This window comes from Dipodomys ordii, unplaced genomic scaffold, assembly GCF_000151885.1.
Source record: "Dipodomys ordii isolate 6190 unplaced genomic scaffold, Dord_2.0 Scaffold165, whole genome shotgun sequence".
Classification (NCBI taxonomy): domain Eukaryota; kingdom Metazoa; phylum Chordata; class Mammalia; order Rodentia; family Heteromyidae; genus Dipodomys; species Dipodomys ordii.
In genome coordinates this window covers 1,179,178-1,184,655 of record NW_012267381.1, presented here as the reverse complement: position 1 = coordinate 1,184,655, position 5,478 = coordinate 1,179,178, and the positions used below count along the sequence as shown (strand labels likewise).

Sequence of the window (5,478 nt, the reverse complement as noted above, 5' to 3'; positions counted from 1 at the left end):
TCCTCCTGAGTGCTGGGATATAGGTGTCAACCATCATATCCAGTGGTCATGTTTTCCTTTTAATTATTTGTTTGTGCTGGTCCTGGGGCTTGAATTCAGGGCCCCTGGGCACTGTCCCTGAGCCTCTCTATGTCAAGGCTAGTGCTCTACCACTACAGCCACAGCAATACTTTGGCTTTTTCTGAGTAGTTATTTGAGTTGAGTCTCTCAAAGCCCCAGGTGGCTTTGAACTGCAATCCTCGGATCTCAGCCTCCTGAGTAGCTACGATTATAGGCATGAGCCACTGGGGCCTGGTCCAACTACTACTTCTTCTTCTTTTTCTTCCTCCTCCTCCTCCTCTTCCTCCTTCTCTTCCTCCTCCTCCTCCTTCTCCTCCTTCTCCTTCTCCTCCTCCTTTTTCTTTTTTGCCAGTCCTCAACTCTGGGCCTTGGCACTGTCCCTGAGCTTCTTTTGCTCAAGGCTAGCACTCTACCACTTGGGCCACAGTGCTACTTCTGGCTTTTTCTGTATATGGGTACTGAGGAAACAAATCCAGGGCTTCATGCATGTGAGGCAAGCACTAAGCCATGCTCCCAGCCCCTCAACTTCTTCTTGATGCTATGAAGCATTCCAGCTGTGCTGTTAACAGAGATAGACACTTTTCTTGTGAAAACTGTAGTGGAAATGGCAGTGGAGGTTTTGATGTTTTGACATCTCAGATTGTAATCAGGCACATATGAATGTGTTTGGCCACTGTTGTGCTCATGCACACTGGTTTTCCAGTGTCAGACATCTGGCCTGCTCTGAGATTGAAGCTGCTAACCTTAGTGGGGACATTCATCTGTCAATGAAATATTCTGGCTCCATTTTGGGTTAAAATGACACCATCAGACTTCTGTGTGCGGCTGGGAAGGTGGCTCAGTGGTAGAGCACTTGCCTTGCATGCATGAGGCCCTGGGTTCGATTCCTCAGCACCACATAAGCAGGAAAAAAAAGTCAGAAGTGGTGCTGTGGCTCAAGTGGTAGAGTGCTAGCCTTGAGCTGAAGAGCTGAGGGACAGCGCCCAGGCCCAGAGTTCAGGCCCCGCAACCGGACCCAAAAAAAAAAACGAAACAGACTTCTGTGTGACATAGACCCATTCTTCTATCCTGGGTGTCAGGAATATCAACAGAGTAGCAGCTCAGAAGGCTGTTGATGTAGTCTTTGAGTCTTTGTTTCAATGACCACGAACCTTTGGGAAGGATCCCACATAGCAAGATATACACAAAATACACTTAGAGACTTTCAGAACTGTGATTGTATTACTGAAATATGTGAAGGCAAGGATGATGTATGTTTTAGAGCTTCAGTGATCATGAAGAAAAGATGGTTCTTCAGGAAACAGATGTATAAAATATAAATGATTGGGCTGGGAAGGTGGCTCAGTGGTAGAGTGCCTGCCTTGCATTCATGAGGCCCTGGGTTCGATTCCTCAGTACCACATAAGCAGAAAAAGCTGGAAGTGGTGCTGTGGCTCAAGTGGTAGAGTGCTAGCCTTGAGCTGAAGAGCTGAGGGACAGCACCCAGGCCCAGAGTTCAGGTTCCACCACTGACAAAAAAAAAGCAAATGATTAACTGAATCCAGATAAAAACACAGGATGTTGCTTTTAGCCTGTGATCAAAGTAACTGGGAAAAAATGAAACTGCTTTGAACTCCAAGGTACGACTTATATCTTTGTAGCTAATCAGTTGGTAAATGAGATAAATTAATTTTTGGGGGGGGGTTTGGTCGTGGGGCCTAAACTCTGGGCCTGGGCGCTGTCCCTCAGCACTTCAGCTCAAGGCTAGCGCTCTACCACTTGAGCCACAGCGCTACTTCCAGCTTTTTTCGTTTTGCTTATGTGGTGCTGAAGAATCGAACCCAGGGTCTCAGGCATGCAAGGCAAGCACTCTACCACTGAGCCACCTTCCCAGCCCCATAAATTACATTTTTTGTGTTAAAAAAAAAAAAGAAGGGTTGGGAATGTGGCTTCGTGGTAGAGTGCTTGCCTAACATTAATGAAGCCCTGGGTTCAGTTCCTCAGTACCACATAAACAGAATAAGCTGGAAGTGGTGCTGTGGCTCAAGTGGTAGAATGCTAGCCTTGAGAAAAAGAAGTAGCTCAGGAGCAGTGACCAGGGCCTGAGTTCTAGCCCAGGACTAGCAAAAATAGAGAACTCCTGTTCTAACCTGGCTTACACCTGTCATCCAACTACTCAGGAGGATGAAGATCACAGTTTGAAGCCAACCAAGCAGGAAAGCCCATGAGATTCTTCAATCAACCAGCAAAATATCCAGACATGGAGGTGTGACTCAAATGGTAGAGTATTATCCTTGAGTAAAAAAGCCAAGGGAAAGTGGGAGGCCCTGAGTTGAAGCCTCAGTACCAGCACGCACAAAAATGTGAATCTTTCAGCCATACAGTGTGTTTACCATTGTTTCTATCTTCAGAGTTTTCTGAGAAAAACCGACAGGATTCAATAGCTGAAGGAAGGGAGCTTCTTAAGAGTAGAGTTTATTCTTTTTTCCCCCTCCTCTTACCTTTCATCTGTGGGAGAAGGAAGGAACAAGATGCAGAAAATAAAAGAGAATGATTAAAGAGAGATAATGTTTGGGGAGGCATTCATGAGCGAAGGGAGGGTGCTCTCCAGAGACTAAGAGATTGTTCAGCCTCATTGGGTTGAGAAGAGCTCCTGACTTGATCAGTAAAACAATGTCAAGGGAACTTGCTTCAGCCAAAGATATGAAAAGCATAGGCAGAAGGACATCTGTAAGTAAGCCTCAATGAAGGTAGAGGTCTGGAAAACCAGTTTTCCATTTCGTTAAAAATGGGAAGAAAGCCTGGACACCAGGGTCTCATGCCTCTAATCCTAGCTACGTAGGAGGCTGAGATCAGAAGATCAAGGTTAGAAGGAAAATCTATGGGCCTCTTACCTCCAATGAAGCACCAGAAAAAGCCAGAGGTAGAGCTGTGGCTGACGTGGAGAGTACTAGCCTTGAGCAAAAGAAGCTCTAGGACAATAGGCCCTGGGTTCAAGCCCCAGGACTGGCACAAAAGAAAAAAAGAAATGGGAAGAGAGACTAATGCCATTGACTACACTTATTCCTTGCAGGAAGGGTTATAGGCATCACCCAACATTATTTCAATTTTGAGTAACATTATTCATGGAGTGAGCATGTTGGCCACAGGTGAGGAACTTGTGCAGAACCCAGTTTGGCCACACTGCAAATATCTTATGTGTTCTCTGCTGGCTTGTCTAGGATAATTCATAATGGAAATACTGTCCAAATAAATCTTTATTTCTTAACACTGTAGGCCATGAGTATAGACCCTGGATTCAATCTCCAGCAACACAAAACAAAGGCTTTTAATTTACTTACTTATTACGCTGGGTCTGGCAGCTGTCCCGGAGCTTTTTTTTTTTTTTTTTTTATTCAAAGCTAGCTCTCTACCACTTGAGCCACAGCTCCATCTCTAGCTTTTTGGTGGTTAATTGGAGATAAAGCTTGAGGAGCTGGGTGCTGGTGGCTCACACCTGTAATCCTAGCTACTCAAGAGGCAGAGATCTTAAGATTGTGGTTCAAAGCCAGCCCCAGCAGGAAAGTCCATGAAACTCTTATCTCCAATAGACCACCAGAAAACTGGAAGTGGTGCTGTGGCTCAAAGTGGTAGAGCACTAAGAGCAAAAGGGCTGAGGGACAGTGCCCAGAACTGGAGCCACTCAAAACAGAGATGGGCCTGGTTGGAGGAAAAAGGTCTTTAGGGATATGTGTTTAAAGGATGTCTTTTCTCTGGTCCCTAATTGTCACTCTTTCTGCTTCCTGGCTACCACTGGTGAAAGGAAAAATGTAACACAGGCAGAAAGTAACCCAAAAGATCACACGGACACAAGTCAAGTAGAAGAAAAGATTTATTACTAGCATAACATAGGGAGAAAATGGGCCATCTGACTCCTTGGAGGCCCCTTTTATATCGCTGGGGGCCGGAAGTGGGAGATGCCTCACCTACTGCGCAGGCGCTGCCACCAAGGTCGGAGATCAGGTGGGGGGGGCATTTCCTTACAATTGGTGCTGGAGGGGCTGGGAAGGTGGCTCAGTGGTAGAGCACTTGTCTTGCATGCATGAGGCCCTGGGTTTGATTCCTCAGCAGCAGATAAGCAAAAAGCCGGAAGTGGCTCTGTGGCTCAAGTGGTAGAGCGCTCGCCTTGAGCTGAAGAGCTGAGGGACAGCACCCAGGCCCAGAGTTCAGGCCCCACGACCGACCAAAAAAAAACCCCAAACAATTGGTGCTGGAGCTTTGTTCCAGCACATCCTTCTGCCACGTTGCACTGCGTCACCACAGGCCAGAAACAACAGACCCTGCAACCACGGACTGAAACCTCTGCAACCCAGGTCTAAAAGGAATCCTGCCTGCCTGGAGTTGTTTTCTCAGATATTTGTCACAACAATCAACAGTGATAAATCCGACCTATCACCGCTCAGACATGCAAGGAATGCCTTAAAAAGGCACAAAAGCCTTCTCAGCTGTGAAGAAAATAGTACCCCGACCTGACTCAGTACAATGGCAGCCTAGTTTCCCAAGTTCAATTGTGTGTTGCCAACTCAACCTAATGACAAAGGTACAAATCCTTGACAGAAATTGAAGTTATGCTCAGAGACCATTCATCCAGGGATTACTGGCAGGCATGTATACTATCATACTTAATCCTCCCACAGCCCTTGAGGTAATACCGCCATTTTGTGAGTATAGCTGAGAGCACAGTTCAGTATCTTGTTTGAGGCTACCTGGCTGCTAAGAGGGCCAGGAAAAAAACTGAGATCCTTTCATAGGATCTGCCCTTGGGGTTCACTGTAGGTTCCTTCTATGAAAGAACCAGAGCAGCAGTGCCATCAGGCAGCATCAGCATGCTTAGATGCTTAGTTTATATAATACCATCTTGTTGATGAAGACCGTGGCTGCTGCAGAACATTAAAGAAAATGCCAGGCAGTTTTTTTTTTCCCCCCTTCCTGGGGCTTGAACTCTAGCACTCTTCCACTTGAGCCACAGTGCCACTTTCAGCCTTTTCTGTTTATGTGGTACTGAGGAATCAAACTCAGGGCTTCATACATGCCAGGCAAGCACTTTACCTATAAGCCACATTCCCAGCCCACCAGACAGTTGTATGGTAAAGACCAATGGAGAGTTAAACTCCAGGTTTTCCCTAGTGTCTTCCTTGGAACACTTTTCCCATGAGGGATCCTGTAACAGATGAACCACCAAAATACAGGGTGGTGGTTCCAAAAGTTACAAGTATTCCCAAATCCTCCTCTTGGAAATGGACACATCCATATTATAAACTCTTAAGATGTATTGCAATGAATTATTCTGCTTACATTTTTTTTTTTTTAATGAGGAACAATTTTTTTTTTTTTTGGTCCGGTCGTGGGGCCTGAACTCTGGGCCTGGGTGCTGTCCCTCAGCTCTTCAGCTCAAGGCTA

The 5,478-nt window shown here is 46.0% G+C and overlaps 1 pseudogene; it reads left to right on the top strand.

Annotated features, from left to right (window-relative positions):
- Positions 1 to 567: 567 nt before the first annotated feature.
- On the top strand, positions 568 to 1,203 carry LOC105998514 (annotated as a pseudogene).
- Positions 1,204 to 5,478: the final 4,275 nt, after the last annotated feature.